This window comes from Papio anubis, chromosome 14 (assembly GCF_008728515.1).
Source record: "Papio anubis isolate 15944 chromosome 14, Panubis1.0, whole genome shotgun sequence".
NCBI lineage: Eukaryota > Metazoa > Chordata > Mammalia > Primates > Cercopithecidae > Papio > Papio anubis.
This window is the reverse complement of record NC_044989.1, coordinates 98,615,919-98,634,579: the sequence shown is the minus strand read 5'-3', so window position 1 is coordinate 98,634,579 and position 18,661 is coordinate 98,615,919. Positions and strand designations below refer to the sequence as shown.

The 18,661-nt window shown below is 37.7% G+C and overlaps 1 long non-coding RNA gene across 1 annotated transcript in view; it reads right to left on the bottom strand.

The window, feature by feature from the left end:
- The window catches only part of LOC103877179, a 121,254-nt gene extending 104,403 nt beyond the window's left edge, over positions 1 to 16,851 (bottom strand). Inside the window, exon 1 of the long non-coding RNA XR_002516803.2 lies at positions 15,693 to 16,851. This is a non-coding gene — a long non-coding RNA (uncharacterized LOC103877179). The remainder of the gene's footprint in view (positions 1 to 15,692) is intronic.
- Positions 16,852 to 18,661: the final 1,810 nt, after the last annotated feature.

Below are 18,661 nucleotides of genomic sequence, written 5' to 3'. Positions count from 1 at the left end.
GCCTCACATTCTATTCTAACCAGCCCTACAGGCCACCTCCAATTCAAAAACAAAAACAAGAGGAGGGTCTAATCTATCTCCATGGCCAAGGGTATTATCTAAGACACTGTAAAGAGGATGCAGCAGGAGAGGCAATTTTTAACAGAAAATGTGATTGATTTATCCCTAACTTACTAATTGCATTTTATAGAGAGAGTTTACACACACCACTTTTCACAGAGCTCTGAGGAAAAAGAGAAGAGAAGGAAAGAACATTAAAAAGAAGAGTATGCCATTCATGTTGACTAATGAAGGCATCTCTATCTTCTGTGACCACCTTTTCATGTGTTCCTTTTTAAACTGCAATCAATGAAAAGGACAGACATTCTCGGTATTAATGGACATTTGATTAGGCAGAAGTATGCCTTCCCCACGGTAATGATCAGTAATGCTCCACTGTGTGTGAATTTCATTGCCCTGAGAAAAATACATCTTTCATTTGCATGATTTAAAAACCCCTCCCAATCATCTAACATTAATTCAGCTAAATATTTTTAACTCAAAAGACAGTTCAACATAATAGCGCATATCTTTTCCCAAAATTGCTTTGAATTTTCAATTGTGATACCTTGAAAACTGGGATCTCTATAAACTTCGACGATGACATTGCCTTTAATGGCAAAAGAATTTCTACCCCCACCTCATTGCTTTCTGTTCCAAGCCTATTCTCAAAATTGCTCACACCTAAGCCCAGTTGGAACCCAGGTGCCATTTCTGTTACTTAACTAGCAGCTGTGTCTTTTAAATCATTGCCCCTCCATCGAAGATGGGACATTTTAAATACGTTTTTCAATAAAAGGATGTCTAGCAGCTGTATAGGAGCTGATCTCATCCCTTCTCTTTTATCTCATATAACACTCACCACAGACTAACATAATGGTCCTCATCCGTGAATATTTGTAATTCATGCTAGCCAAAGAACAGGGAAATTCAATGAAAGAAACAATCCTTTAAAATGTTATTTCTTTTCCTTCTTTCACATATGAAACACTGAAATTCCATGGCTAGTTATTATAAAATAAGGGATAGAAAATGAAGTAAAACAGTTCTTAAATCTGAAAAGAGTACATTGTCCCACAAAACAAAATATGCAAGGATATAAACTATTAGTAACCTTCTGTTTATTCTTCACAGTGAAATTTTAGAGAAAAATAGAATCTTGCACGTATTGCAGATTGGTACTCTTTTTCTCTGAATTAACTTCAAATACTTTAATATGTTCAGGTTCAAACTCAGAGAAGGGAATGTAGTCCTTCTGTTAGAAACTGATCCTGTGTTTTCAGTAAGTCACAAATTCTTGCTTCTTTAATAATCACTCTCTGGAAAGCTAAGATCAGAAAAACTGAATATTTGCTGTCTTTTTATGTTTACTATGCAAGGTTATCATTTTCTTTTTGAAGTTTTCATCTTATCCCTTGAATTTGCTGAGTCTGTGAGTTCATTGTAAGAGATGGATCTATAACTGTGTACATTTATTAATGTATTCAGTATGTTCTTTTGTCCTATGCTGGATAATGTTGAACACACAAGGGTGAGTAGCTTACAGCCGTACAGGGAATGATTACATAAATAATACAAATAACACAAGACATCATGGCATTTGGATCAAGTAGAAGTCCAGATTTAGTGCTATGAAATTCCAAGGATAAACTGACTAATTCTCTCTTGCAGTTGTTGAAAAGATTTCCAGGAGGAAAGAAGTGTTGACTGAGCCTTCCTTTGCTGGGCTGAAGCAGGCCTTGGAGAGGAGGCTAGGCATTATAGAAGAGCTGTGCCAGGCTCTGAGTGGAGAAGCCTGAGTGTCCTGAGTGTCCACAAGTATGGAGAACACTGATAGAGGAATACACACTAGTACTCCTTGTAGCTGTGGAATGGAATGATCATCAGAGATTAGTGGCAGAGAGTTTATAATGGAAATTTGGGATTGGATCTTGGAGAACCATGTAATTCAGGACAGCCTCTCGAAATTACAAATATGTGAAGAACTTAAATTGCATGACAAAAAAAAGTATTTTGAGAGCAAGTGCTAACATGATTATTTTATTTTTATCTTAAACCCACCATTTATTTGGTACTACGTAACAATGCTATCTAACACGGAGCACTTATCATGTACAAAGAATTCCATATATATGATCCTGTTTAATTCTTACAATAACCCTGTGTGCAAGATAGTATCCTTGCTATTTTAAAGAGAAGAAATTAAGACCCAGGGAATAAAAATTCTTCCCTAAGATCACAAGTCTTATGGTGGCAAAGCCCGTACAGTTGATTTGTACTGGCTAACATAAGCTTACCTCTAACTGTGCTAGGACCCATAGTAGAAAGACCTGGGGGTCTGGTATTTTCAACAAAAGGAGTTGCACCTTTAGGAACAGTTCATTTAAATGAGATAAACAAGAAACGTAGGACAAATAGAAAATGTTTAATTATTACATGCATCTTCCTACTAACTTTAGAGACTTCTTTCCCCCGACCTTTGCATCAAAGGGACATCATTGAATGACTTCCCAGAGGTTCGGGAAAGACAAAATCAACAACAAAGAACCAATGGGAATACTACACAAACAGTCATCATTTTATGGATTATCTAAGTAATACCTACACAAAGAAAAAAAGTGTTTTCATAGAAGGATTGTTTTTTCACTTCCACAGATATTTTTATACATAGCAGCTGTTTTTATACATATCAGGCAAACAGAGGATAAAATCCTTCTTTTGGGCTAAACAGCACTAAATGTTTTGCTCAGAACTCACTGGTTAATAATCGTCTGGGAATGATTTCTGGGAAAAACTATATTTCGTGGAAGCTGCAATTATGAATTCAACAAGGTTATGTGGGGTGGAGGTGGAAACCTACCTCCTCTTACATTCAGGTCTCCACTTTACCTGCTCTGAGTCTAATGCTCCCCTTGGCTCTGCTCTCATTTCTTTTCTTTCTTTCTTTTTTTTTTTTTTTAACTTGTACTTTGTAAACATTGCATCTTTTAAAATGCTAGGAATCCAAAAACTAACACAGCGTTCAAAGTGAAATTAAATCAGTGGTTTATATAGCATAATGTCATAATATTTTCCATACTATTTTCCCTTGCCTTATTAATATAACCATCAGTCTATTAGCTTTAACTGCTCTGAAGACTGAGCAGATGTCTTCAATGAATACTCCAGCCATAATTACCCCTTATTTTTTCCCTGAGAAGTTCAGCTAATTCAGATCCTACCAATGTATATGAAAAGTTTAAAGGATTTCTCCCCAAATGCATTACCTTTTTCTTATCTACATTAAATTCCATCTGTCATTATGTTGCACAGTCTCACACTTTGATTAGATCCTTCTGGAGTTTTTAACAATCCTTGCTAGTTTTTTACTAACCTAAATAATCTCATGGCATTTTATAGAAGAACTTTTTAACAGTTATGACTTTTTGCCAGCCTTGCCTTTGTAGGGATTTGCTATTAGTATTGTGTATGCATAGAAACGTGTTAAGTGTGATGGTTCAGCAATGAAAAAACACAGACACTTAAAAACAAAAACATACAATAGAAATAAAATCAAGTCTGGAAGCCTTTTACTGCCTTTTTGTGCAGTGCTAACGTATATGTGTTTCTGAAATGATACTGATTAATTGCTACTAGAAGAAATAGGAGAATTCATTGACAGTTGCATTTTCCACCAAATATTGTATCTGAACATTCCGTTATCTATGATTTCCCAATCAATGGAAACTAATTGAAAAAAAAATTCTCTTGACCTTCATTCCTCAAAGATGTTTTAAACAAAATTCTATGTCATTATATTATTTTCCACCAAAGAGAATCACCTGTCTGATTTTCAAAGCACAAATTTGTTCTGAGACTATTAAGAACTCCTAAGTAAGCTTTTCCAGGAACAAGGGTAATTGTTTGCTTACAGTTTCTTTTAGCCAAAGGTAGAGGTAGAAAGTTATCTACTTGATTTAGTTTCAACTTAAGGACTACTTTTTCTCTTCCCCAACGAGGATCACCAAATCCAAACCAAGTTCTTGAATTTGGAAAGGATTAAAGGTCATTGTTTTAATCTTCAACTCAATGGAGGCATCTCTTTTATTCATTCATTTACTCAAGAAATAGTAAATGAATACCAAATCTCTGTTAGGACTGGGAATATTACCATAAACAAAACAGACATGGTCAGTGACCTTTGGAATCATCCTGGACTATTGACCATATCACTGGGATGGAATCCTCCCACTCCTAGGGAATAGTTAAATATAATTATAAGGAGATAATTATCTCAGGCATTAGGTTAAGTAATTTGCCTATATTACCTAGTTTATTATTTATTAGTGTTCTACACAGGTACTCACTGTCCTTTTAAGGATGAAGAAATTGAAATTTAGAAAGACTAATGGTCATGCTCAATGTAATGCAGCCAGCAAATGAATGAACTAAAACTGAAATTCAGGTATATCTCATTCCAAACCCCTTCCCTGCAGTGATCTGTTCCCTGTGGATTCCATTAATTGCTAGAATTCTACCTTACATTAATCTCCAATCACATTCTTGGAAAATTTGATCTATAGCTTATGGCTCTATCATATGAAATTTAAAAATTTTTCGTTTCGTATAGAAATATCTTAAACCATTGAAGACAGTTTTCAAGTTCATCATATTTTTCTGCCTCAAAACTTAACTTCCCCACAAACTAGTAGTTACAGATCTCTTAGAATTCTATTTTGTGGATTTATATATTTTTCAATATTCTTTTTTTTTTTTTTGAGACAGAGTCTCACGCTGATGCCCAGGCTGACGTGCAATAGCATGATCTCACCTCACTGCAACCTCCCACTCCCAGGTCCAAGCGATTCTCCTGCCTCAGTCTCCTGAGTAGCTGGGATTACAGGCATGTGCCACCACACCTGGCTAATTTTTGTATTTTTAGTAGAGACGAGGTTCTACTATGTAGGCCAGGCTGGTCTCGAACCACTGACCTCAGGTGATCCACCTGCCTCGGCCTCCCAAAGTGCTGGGATTACAGGCATGAGCCACTGTGCCCGGGCTTTTTGCTATTCTTTATACAATGAAACCTAGATATATATATACACTTAGTAGTTTATTATCTCATTCGATGTGCACAAAACCTTGGAGTTATGTATTAATCTTTCACTGAAGAAACCAGGGTTTGGTGAAATTCAGCTGAGTCAGGCAACACAGCAAGTAAGGGGCAGACAAGGATGGCAAACCAGTTCTTCTGGAGTCTGCCAGATCAACTGTAAAATCAATCATTTCTTATTGACTTAAATAACCATTGCTTATTGATCAGTATTTAAACAAAATTAAAATGATTTACAATAAAAATCAGTATTTACTTTATTTGAAAATATGCAACTCACCTACGGTTTTGTTTATAGGCATTCTATCCTCCTTTGAGAATACTCCTCAGTTGCCTAACATCTTAAATCCAAAGGAGTACAAGAATATTCTGTTTTCACATAAAGCCAAGATCAACTGCAAGCTTGGCACACCTTTGGGAGCAATATACTCAAAGTTGCCTCATGGGGAGAGAGGACGAGAGGGAAGTACAGAGAATACAGCCTTGAGATAAAACAAGAAGAGGGAGAGGCAATCTCAAAGGCATCACAAGGTTTGAGAGCTTTACATACACACACAAAGGAGATACTGTTCCTAGGGAACACGGCCCTACTGACACCCAGGGAGCGTGTGCCTGTGTAGGAGGGTGTATATGTGCTCCTTCTACAACAGTTGAGTATGTTTTGTTAATCTTCAGGCACTGCTCTGTGCTGTGTGGAAGGAAGATACAACTCGCATAAGGCCCTTTTCTTTAAATAATTCACATCTCTATTAGGCTCATATATACACTAATGTATGTGTACATGTACATAAATATGCATACATATATATGTATATTCACACCTATTTATTTATATTTGGGTAAGTAAGGTCATTCCTGGAACAATTCTTTCTTCTCATGTTCTGGGAAACAGCTTTACCCACCCTGTAGCACCTGGCGTCTCCAGAGCACCAATCATAATAATGACCATGATTCGCTGCATCACAGAAATGCTTCAAATCACAGATGTATGCTCAGAAGGAGTTGGTACAAGAGTGTGTTCTTATGAGATTTTTTTTTCGGGATCTTCTCACAGCCAGCACTTCAGACAAGCAAATTATTTCGATTGATATTCCTTGTTGCTATTATAACGTGCAGGTCATTATAACGTTTAAGAAATCTATATGGGAGCTTAGGTAGACCAGACAATAAATAAAGCCTTTCGTTCAATGCTAGGATTAGGGTCTACCCTAGCCAGGCTTCAAGTGAGAAATATGGAAAACCCACAGAGAAAAGAGATCTCCTTGCACCTTGACATCTTCCCATGGTTCCAATAATGAGCTGGAGAATGAAATTTCAATATTTGTACCACCATTAACCCCTTCTCGAATCAGAAGAGGAAGCCTAGAGTCTAACAGGACTGTTGTCATCAACTGGTGCACGTGGCTTCTGCATATCTTAGTAAAAATATATCTAAAATTTAAATTGCATTATTGTTAATGAAATTTTAGAAAGCAGTTGGTTGGTTACCAAGGAGTGTGTTTGCTTTTGTTTTCTGAAAGTGCCAGCTTTTTCGGAAGGTTTTCTTAAGTATCTGTGGTATTTGCATGTCTGTGAACCTTAGTGGGGTCGGTGACTTCTCTTGCACGTTCCTCCTTGGTAGCTTTTCATTTTTATCTAGGCCTGGTCACAAATCTGTTACTGAAAAAAATCACTTAGATGCTTTGCTAAGATGAGCATAACATATTCCCCAAAGCGTTCTCAAGACAAGCTTAAAGGAGCCCCTGCCCTACCTACTGTATCTTGCTGCAGAATATGACAGAGATTGTTTACAATACCTTCCTACAAGCCAACTCATAACATTTTAGTTTAATGGGATATGTAACTCATGTTTCAATTAAAAGCAAAATTATTACGTTCCTTAGTTTGTGTGATATTTTTGATAGAATAGTACATTTATATGGTAATTTTCCAAAGATCAACTTTATTTATCGGTAAGAAGCTATTCCAAGATTGTTGTATATTTTCTTTGCTTCTGAAATGTTATCACACTTAATTGCCTGATCTTATTTGGGTTGCAATCATAGTCATTAATTAGTAGGAAGGTGAGGGACAGCATCATATCTAACTATCTGTTATGGCTGCTTTAATGAGGAAAATACCTGCCATCATTTTAAAGGCATCTTGTATACTTTACAAATACAGCTTGCTGTAGCATTCTCATTTAGGCTGTGAACATCAAAGGAAATTGATGTCAGGTGTGAACAGAAGCTGTTGAATATATCTGCAGAGGAAACTGAGTGGTGTGTCTGGATAGGAGAGATGAAGGGCAGCTTCTAACATTAACAAAACTACAGGTAATTAGTGTAAACTTTCAATGGCTGGTATGTCTCAAGAATAAAAAAAATTATTTATATCTTTATCCTGTAACACTGCAAAGTTTAACATATGTTTGTTGTTTTCATTTCTACCTCTATAAGAAGGCAGAAAATAAAATTGAATAATGAAAATTCATTATTTTCATCATATATCTTTATATATTATAGAGAAAAGATGACTTAGAATCAAAAGAAAACTGTTTTATAATTATAATCAAAATAGTAATTTAGAAGTTTTAGGTACCTTCCTTGCTTCCTGGAATATTACTGAATTCAAAGAAACAAATGGAAAAATGAATGACTGACTACTAAAATAAATGGCTTTGATAAGTGTTTCTTTTAGCTCAAAAAATAAATATTTTTAATTTGTAATATTTTTGAATGGATTTTTTTTATAAATTACACTTAGATATAGCACATGTGTAATACAATGTGCTAAAACAATATTTACATTCCAAAAAGGGTGTTACAATACATTATACCACAAAAAGCTTCCTTAAGTAATGTCAAACTATAGACATACCTGGTAGACTGTAGCAGTTCCCCAGAATTGTATGTGACACTTCCTACCCCCATTAGTGAAATCATCATTTCTGGATTGCTCATTGACAATAACATAACTGATAATAGCATCGTGCTTTCCTTGGCTTTGAAAGGGTAGATTCCAATTCCTAACCCATCTCTTTAATGTTCTGATTTTCCTTATCCCTCCCCTCGCTTCCACAAAAGGCACTGCTGAGGAGAAAATATGTTCTCCAGAAATCAGTTTCTGCTTAATATTCAGCCAAAATGGGTGTTCCTCTGTGCTTGATACTACAATTTTTTTCTACTGTGAATAAGTGATTTTAGTCATCATGCGTATGATACATGACTACTCTTTACTTACACATACTGGTCTCTTATTTGTAGATTTGGTGGATGAGATCCAGTTTTCTCAGTGACTATTGTCTGCATTTAGAACAGCTTCTGTTTCCCTATGAACCGGTCAATAGAACTCAACAAGCCTCAGTTTCACTTAAGATTATTGCAATTCCATGTACTAAACCCTTCAACACTTGCTTATAGGATTATCCAACTTACCTATTTCACTATCGTTTTGTGGAATAACATTTTTAGTGTCCATCTTCCTAATATCTCTATATTTTATAATTGTGTAAGATAATTCTCACAACTTCATATGATCCAAAGTAGTCTAAGTCTGCACTGCCTGATATAGTAAATAGCCTCCACACACATGTAGTTACTTAAATTAGTTTAAATTAAATTTATTTAATTAGTTCATCAGTTGCACAAGCCACATTTCAAGAGTCCAATGGAAGTACATTTTAGAGAATATTCCCATCATTGCAGGAAGCTCTTTTGGACAGTTTAGTCATGGTTTATGTGTTATAGTCCTACATCATCTTGCTAAGACAGCTACTTCAATCACAGACAACTTGCTAAGACATAAAACTTGCCAAAGTAGGAGATTCAGCCCACTTACCTACATAATGCTCTGGTGACTTTGAAGTATAACACTTTGAGAGAAGCAGCCGTTTTTATTTTTTTCCTTTTCATTTTTAAAAAATGAGATAAGATCTTTCAAATGAGAAATGCTTCATCTAGCCTGAAGTAATAATTGAGTATAGGTATATATTTTCAGTTAGTATGACATTTTGTACAAGACCTGGTCTATACCAACTTCGGAAGAAGACCAAATTCTCCAATACAGATTTGTTTCCGTTAGCCTGAGTTCTTTGTAGCTCTCTGGCAACTGCCTACTGTGTTTCCCATTGTGGCTTTACCATGTCCTGTTTGTGTAACGGGATAATTATTTAATTTCTTTATCCTAGTTGTAAAATGGGAATAAACATTTATGTAGCTCTTAGGGTTGCTGTGAGGGCTTAATTGGCTAATATATATAAAGAAGTTTAGAGCAGTGGATATAGTATCATATTATTGTATATTCATTATTATTTGTATTGAATAGTTTGATGATTTGCTTCCAGGTCTAATTACCTGATCACACCATATTTCAAACAAACATTAAGTAAAGATTATAAGTTAATTCATCATTACGGTGCACACGGAGCAATAGATATACTTTGTGTGGAAGCCTTCATACATCTATCCTCAGCCCAGTGTATCTGCAGCTATGTCACTATCCTGGTGCCAACGTTCTATGAAAAGGGTGGCCAGATGCATAGTGGTTACGTTCATGGACTCAGATAAACCTGGCTAAATCCAAGCTCTCTTATTTAATGGCTTTTTATTATAAGATAAAATATTTACTCTAAGGCTCAGATACTTTTTCTATTAAGAAGATCAAATTCATGGTCATCTCAATGGATTCTGATTGTGGAAATTCGTTATGTATTTAACACGATACTGTGGCACATTGTAATCACTCAATTTGCTTTATTATATTTTTAAATCTCAGGTCAGACTCTAACAGAGTTCAGATTGGATACCCTTTATCCATTCATTTATTTATTTAATGCATGTTTATTGATATCCCTGATTTCAATGCTCATATATCACAAGGAAGAAACTCTATATTGGAGATTCAGCAAAGAACAAGAGAGTCAAGCTTCTTCTCTTAGCTCCTATTTCATATCGAGGGGAGGGAGGGATAGATTTTGAAAAACCCAATAGTGGTAGTTGCTATGCAGAAAATTTAAACAAAATAATATGATAGAGATGTCTAAGAATCTACCTTAAATTGGAAAGTAAATAATGTCCTCTCTGAGGAGGTGACACTGAAGTTAAAATGTGAATAACAAAAGACCACATAAAGTATCCTTTTATATTCTCACAGCCACTGATTTATTTAATTGGTAGGGCTTCCATCCTCTATTTGCATGTTGTTAAAACACAGCAAGGAGTTTGAAAAATATAATCTCTATTTAGAATGGAGGCCTGAGTGATCTCCTTAAACTAACATGATCATCTTGAGTGTAACTTTGATATTCCAAGGACAATATAAAGGCCAGCTTTAAAAGAGAAAATAGGAAAACTCCCTGAATTTTACTCATTTATAAGACCCAATTAATAGGCCAACTTCTCGCTCTATCACTGTAGCATTACTAGAGACCCAAAGAAGTTCCTAGTTGCCAAGCCCAATATTCCAGCCCTAATCCTATGCAACATTGCTTCTGCATTTTACACTGTTAATCCTTTTTTGCTTAAAGTTCTCCACCACTTTGATTTCTGTCACATCTAATGTCTCAGTCTGTTTTGCATTGCTGTAAAGGAATATCTGAGTCTGGATAATTCATCAAGGAAAGAGGCTTCTTTGGCTCACAGCTCCGCAGGCTGTACAAGAAGCATGGCACCCGCATCTGCATCTGGTAAGAACCTCAGGAAGATTCCAATTATGGCAGAAGGTGTGTCACGTGGTGGAAGAAGGAGCAAGAGAGAGGAGAGGGAGGTGCTAGGCTCTTTTTAACAATCTGTTCTTTTGTGAACTAAGCAAGGCCTAACTCATTACGGCAAGGCCATTCACAAGGGATCCTCCCCTGTAACTGAAACATCTTCCGTTAGGCCCCACCTCCAACACTGGAGATCAAATTTCAAAATGAGATTTGGAGTAGACAAATATCTAAACTATATCACCTCACTCTGTTTTCCTACCCTTCTCAATGCCTCGTTCTCCTCCTGAGTGATCTCATCAATCTTCAGAGTTCTAACTACTGTCTGTAGGCTGATAACTCCCAAATCCATAATCTCAGCTCCAGATACCTCGCTGAGTTTCAGAATCCTCTCCTCTGGATTCTCCATAGTTCCACCTGAATATCACACAAGCACAACTGCTTCCCTACACCAAGCTCAACTCCTCTTCACCTCCCATTCCCCAGCATGCTCACCTTCCACAGGCCTCTCTCAGAGAATGGCAGTGTCATGTGCAATGTAAACCCAAATAAACTAAATTACATAGACCTGGTGAGTAACAGCATTGTTACACAGTATTCAAATGTTATAGGTAAGTGTGTTTCAGAGGTATGTCTGAATATGTTTACCATCGCAGATGTACAGAGTACATGTGAGGACCAGTTCAGGGCAGAAAGGTCAACACTGACTTTTCTTATTAAATATGTTGCTTCTTTTGCATTTAGTTTGACAGTACGAAATTGCATAACAATTCTTAGTAAGCGCTGATAGTTTATAGTTATTACTCTACCTGCAGTTTTTTCTCATAGAAAACCTGTAGAACTGGGGAGGGAAACATAATTTATTTAAGCCTATGAAAAAAGAAAAAAAATGTGAGTACAAATATGGAAAATATAAAAGATGAAATGTGTTGGGACAATGTGTCCTGGAGAACAGATGGCTGCTGGGGGGAGGGAGGTGGTTAAATAACTGTCCTCAAAGAAAAGGAGAGTCTATAATAGGAAGTTTCTATATAAATCTTCCCAGAATGCTAAGGAAGAAAAATTTAAACTAGATGTTGAACTGAATTTATTTGTTTCTCTTCCATTTTCAGAACTCAGTGCTTTTGGATAACTGGACATTCCCTATACTGCAATTTCTTAGGTTCATTCATCTGGGAATAAAATCAAACATTGATAATATTACAACAGCTTACTCCTCTTATGTCCCAATGTTTATAAAACTTATTTTCCCTATGCTTCACCCATTTCACAGTTCCCCACTGTCTTTACACTTTTTTCTTCTTCTCAATTAAGAAATGAGATTGTATAATCCTTATTTTGATCTTCACCAATAAAATATCTCCTATGTTGTCTGTATATAATCCAGAGTTGAATGATAATTTTATCAAGCCCAGCACTACAGAAATATTCCAAAGGACCTAAATGTTCAAACCTGTTAATTACAATGGAAATCTGAATCTCACCTTGGAAAGTCAACCAAATTGACAGAAAATCATAATTAATTAACTATCAAACAAACGTATTTGAAATGTTTCAAAATGAATTTTAAATGTTCATCATTCTGGACATGGAGGGGTGTTCTAAAGAAAGCTGGAGTAGGACCCCTTGGCAGTGTGTAACATTTGCACTATGAAGTTAAACAATAGAAGAGACCTCCCAACGTCTTTTCACGTGTGTGTTGCTGCTACTTGCGTGAATGTGCAGTAATTAAGCAATCTAAACCACTGACTGACCCAGAGAGAAAGCTATTGCATTCTAGGGATGTCCTTGAAATGTCTTCATCATTATCCAACCAGTTTTCTTTATCTCCACAAGAGCTACTGTCAGCACAACTCTGGATCACCTCTTTATTCAGAATGGTCTCTGCAAACAGAAAAGGTGGATCTGAAATGTATATGCACAAGTAACCCATGCAAAAACATAGTGGCATCCTAATGTTCTAGGGTAAATGCCTTTCGGCCAGAAACGAGAGAGCCAGAGTAGAAGAAATGAGGTGGTTAACATGAATCTGGGTGAGAGTGGAGGAAAAGGAAAATTAGAAGAGAGATGATTCTTAAGGTCAAAAATATAATTGACATGAAGATGCTCTACCGAGCAGATCACACTGACCAAATTTGTTTCGTTTAATGTCAGTAGCCGTCACAGCTGTGATAAGATTAAGAGTGCCTCTGTGACTGGTAACTTGAGTCTCTGGAATTCTAGCACTAGAATTTCCAGGTTCCACCGCAGGAAACAGTCCTGAAATCACTTCTTGAGGAAGCCCCTTTTGAAAGATGGACATAGGGACTTTAATTACTTTCTGAAATTTGTGACATCCTTTTGAGAAATAAAAATACATGACTTAACCATGAATTCAGGGAGGTGATGTGGGATAGAGGGCTGCCGACCTTGCTGGCGGCCAGAAGACCCTCTTCGCTAAACAGTCAAGTGTAACTGAATTTCAACAAAGGCAGTGCCTGAAATCAGGGTGGGGAGAATGGCATTCCCCCGCAGCATGGTGCACAGACAGCAAGTTTCCTCCTTAGAAAGGGAAATGCTTTACACTGACTATCGTCGTGTCTCCTCGTGTCTTTTTCTACAGATAGGAACACACAAACACACCATACACACAACACTCACATACACACATGTGCGATTTATTTTAACATCCTAGGAAGGCACTTCTTTCTGAAGGAAGGTGAAATGACCAAAGGAGTTCTGGGATTGTAGCCATTTTACATGTATTGATTTATTGATCCTTATTGTCTTATTAAATTATAAATCCAATTTAGAAGAATTATGTGAAAACAGAAGTTGCTCTGCTGCATGTGTTGGCTGATAAAGGTCTTTATCCTTTAGAACAGGGCATAAGCAATGATAATCAGGAGAACCTGAACCATAATTCAAGTTGAAACACTATAAGAGGAAAAAGAAATGCAAATCTGTTTCCAATCAGGTAAAATATAGAGAAGATTCACTTTCCATAAATACAAGTAAGATTTGTTTTTCCCAAAAAATGAGAACTAGAGAGAAAAATTGTGCTCCAAAGCTTATCATACATTTGTCATTAAGTCCTAGTCTTACTGTTTTCAAGTTTTTCGCTTACATTTTAGACTAATCCTACTTATTCCTGTGAATCAAGTAGCGATCTCCTGCAGCGTGGAAAAAAAATAAGGGATGGGTAATGTAAAAATCTGGATGAATATACTAGTTCTGGGCAATCATCCTGCAAATTCTTCCAGGTAATAAAAGTGAGTTGGGTGCCCATAACCCAGAGGTTTCTTTGTTTAGGAAAATAAAACAAAGGAACTTCATAGATCCCCAAATGGGAATTCTATATCTTGACAATAAAATTTTAGATGGAAATTATCTCCCACACCACACTTATGGAAATTGCTATACTCAATCTATTATTTGCAATAGGGTTATACAAGGTAGCACCTTCTAACTGAAATATTAAACAGAGACTTTCCATCGCTGTCGTATTTTGCTTAATTATTATCCTTATAGCAGAGATAATAGTTACAACAAAAAGGAAGCATGAAAGTTTTACCGTCACTGCGTCTGCTAGGACTTTTAATTGGGTTTAGTGATGCAGTTTTAAATGAAACATGCTGCTTTTGGATTAACACCTCTAGTAAAGGAAAGGAAAATCTACAGGTACTTAAAAATCAAATCAAAGTTATTGACAGCCTCAGGGAAAATGCTGGCTTCAGCCCCGAGTGGCTACAATCCCTCTTTAATAAATTCCAGTCTTCTTTCTGGGATTGGTTAACCCCTTTATTAAGCCCTCTCTTGCTTATAGGTCTTTCATTGATATTTGGACCCTGTATACACAATACCATAACCCGAATTGTTTCTTCTCGCCTAGAAGCAACCAAACTCCAAATGGTGCCCTAAGCTGAACCACACATGGACACGCCATTCTTCTGAGGACCCTTAGATGGACCCTAGGAGGAGCCCTAACGGCTGTTCCCCATTTGATGCCCCCTTTCAGCAGGAGGTAGCCAGAAGGAGTCGTCCCCCAAAACCCCCTAACAGCAGTTAGTGTGGCATCTCTACAGGGGGGAATGTTGTAGGAGGCATTAAGAAATTATTTTAGGCAGATAGAGAGGAAAAAGGGGTCCTTGGGAAGTTTTCGTTTTTTAAAGCATCTCTGGAAAAGTTTCTTGTAAAGACCCGGCTCTTAGAGTCAGGCCAGCAACCTTTGATATGCAAATGCAAAAAATGCCAGCCATTAGAAACTGGGTCCACCCAAACATGGCGATTCCGGAGGCCTTCTTGCCCTTTCTCCACATGTTCCTAGCAGCATGTCCGCCCCCATGTATCCCCGCGTGTGTAGAACATCATGGAGCCCTGCATTTGTATTTTAAAAGGCTAAGGTGGGAGGGCCAGCTTTTTCGAGGGCTATGTGAATGACATGCCTGGTCAAACCAATCCCCTGAGCCCTATGCAAATCAGACACCGCCTCATCCAACCTTTGTGTATATACCTAGCTAGTGTCTGTGGCAGGTGGGGTTTCTTCTCTCAGCTTTGGAGCCCCCCTCCCTCTGTCTTTGTACAGGGGAGCTTCCTCCTTCTCCCTTCCTTTTTGCCACTTCTTGCCTATTAAACTCTGCTCCTTAAAATCAAAAAAAAAAGAAAGTAAGATTTAATTTGCATACAATTTATTCAATCAGTCATTCACTCTACAGATAGTTTTTAAAGACATGCTTCTATTTGAGGTGGTGATACTGGAAATCTGGAAAGGAGACAGTGATGCTGGAGTGTTCCCTCCAGCCTCAATGCCACACATATTATTTCATTTGATCCTCACAGTTTATTCATGTCGTGTTATCCCTGCTCTGTAGAAAATTGAAGAGAAACTGAACTTACCCAAGGTTAGGGAGCTGGGAAGTGGTCACAGCAGAATTTGAAGCTGAGTCTGTCTGACATCCAAGCAACATAATTTCTCCTTAAAATTCACTGACTCATCTCCAGCCAAGATGAAACAGGGGTCCAAAGTCCAGTGAATCAGATAGAAAGTATCAAAAGTTATGAACACTACTATTCTTAGAGGGAAGTCAAGCAGCTACATCTTCATTTTAAATCTATCAATTTAACTATAGCTGGTTCCCTTAGACTCTATTAGTCTCTATATGTGAAAAGTATTTTTCATTCTCCTGAACATATCGTTCTGCTTTATTTACTGATTTATTTATTTAACCACTTACTTTTTAACTTAACTACCTTATTTCCAAAGAGATTTGACACAATTGTAATGTTCATGCATGTATTTATATGCATATTTGTAAGTATATATGTTTATATATGTATGTATACATCCTTTGACAACCTTATAATATTCAGTAAATGCCAAATAATTAATTGATTCCATAAAAAATACACACAACATATCTGAACTTCTGAGATTAGAAGACAAAATGAAAGTATAACCATTATCTGTATAGCCCTTGAGACTTTGGTAGAACATAGGTCATTATCATAATATTTCTGTTACCAATTTCTGAGAAAATCAGTCTATGTTATCAAGATGACCATTTTCTTTCTTAAAGGTATTCACTTTCCTATCAAAATCCCCAGGAAAAGAAAAAATTCAGTTGTCCTTAGAGAACACAAGCAAAATGCTTGCCACAGAAGGACAGAGGCCACGAGGTTAGAAAGTGGAGCTAATGACACAAAAGTAAAAATGTAATGTCCATACAAGGCTGTTGCTTCTCTAAGAAAAACACCTACCCCACTTATTGGTCTCAAACTGGACATATGTCTAAACTCCTGGCTTGCCTCTGATAGGTAGGAGTCATTTGCTTACCGTAAGATCAAGAAGGTTTGCTGAATGCACAAGCCTGTAGGCACTACAACAAAAAACACTTCAAAGCATACAGGCAACTGAAAACAGGTCAATACAGTGGTTTTAAAGCATTTTTAAAAATTCTTTGATACTCCTCCCATTAAAAGATGGAGTCGCTGGGCGCGGTGGCTCACGCCTGTAATCCCAGCACTTTGGGAGGCCGAGGCGGGCGGATCACAAGGTCAGGAGATCGAGACCATGGTGAAACCCCGTCTCTACTAAAAATACAAAAAATTAGCCGGGCATGGTGGCGGCGCCTGTAGTCCCAGCTACTTGGGAGGCTGAGGCAGGAGAATGGCGTGAACCCGGGAGGCGGAGCTTGCAGTGAACTGAGATCAGATCTGGCCACTGCACTCCAGCCTGGGCGACAGAGCGAGACTCTGTCTCAAAAAAAAAAAAAAAAAAGGAAAAAAAAGATGGAGTCCAATACTCACCAGTGCCTCTTTTTTTTTTTTAAGGCAGAGTCTCCCTCTGTCACCCAGGCTGGAGTACAGGGCCACCATCTTGGCTCACTATAACCTCCGCCTCCCGGGTTCAAGTGGTTCTTATGCCTCATCCTCCTGAGTATCTGGGACTACAAGTGAGTGCCACTACACCCAGTAAATTTTTTGTATTTTTAGTGGAGATGGGGTTTCATCATGTTGGCCAGGTTGGTCTTGAACTCCTGACCTTAAGTGATCTGCCCACCTCGGCCTCTCAAAATACTGAGATTACAGGCATGAGCCACTGTGCCTGGCCCTCAGTGACTCATTTTAACTAATGGAACTCAGCAGAGGTGACGTGCCATGACTTCAGAGGTTAGGTTAGAAAAGGCAGCATCACTTCTACCAGCTCTCCCTCTTGGGACCTGTGTCCCTGGAAACCAGCCACCGTATTGTAGGGAAGCCCAACAGCCATGTGAGAAGGCCATTTGTAGCTATTCCAGCCACAGTCATTGCCAAGGGGCCAGCTGAGAGCCAGTGGCCACAGCCTGCAGCCACAGCCAGCCACGGGAGTGAACAAACCTCCAATAGTGCCAGCTAGCTACCTTTGAGCTTCCTCACTGAATCCAACAAGAGCAGAGATAAGCTGTTGCCACCAGCCAAGCCCAGATTTTACATTTGTCAAATAAAATAAGTGATGTTTGTGTTGTTTTAAGCCACTGAGTGTTAGGATGACTTGACACTTAGAAATAGATGAAGGGAACAGACGGTAGCACTAATTCCTAACACACAAAATAAATATTTGTCCATAAGAATAATCTCTTACTTGACTATAATAATATACTTTCCATTAATAATGATACCTCTGGGGCCTTCCATTCTGGAACAGCAAAATTAATTCCTGCGTAGGCCTCGCATGATAAAAACTCAATGGAAAAACTATATTGAGTCTGCCTCTCTCCCACTGTCTATTCCCTTTAGTACAGTCATGGGCTTTCTTCAGGAACAAGTATGACCCTCTGACCTGCTACCTTAATTGGTGGATATGTGGTACACATATTCACAAAGGTGTGAGAGGCCTGTGATCATTACACTCACACCAGCAGGACCCTTACTGAATTCCTGATTATGCGGTACTCTTCACATGAGATGTGTGGCCACATTTTCTAAGCTAATAATGAGCACACGTGGTCAGATAGAGAGAGAAACCACATGAGATATACATTAAACTGTAATTAGTTATACGTTTAATAGATACATTTAGTAAACAGAACAAAATCATGTAAGTTCAAGAGTGGCAAAATTATTGTATTCATTTGTTTGGACTGCCATAACAGAGTACCACAACCCAGGTGATATAAACAACAAAAATTTATTTTGTCACAGTCCTGGAGGCTGTAAGTTGGAAATCAAGGTACCAGTAGGGCCAGTTTCTTCTGAGGACTCTTGGCTTATAGAAGGCCATCTTCTCCCTGCGTCTTCACCTTGTCTTCCCTCTGTCTCACTGTGTCTTAATCTCCTCTCCTTCTGACATCAGTCATATAGGTTAGGGTTCAGTCCAATGTCATCAT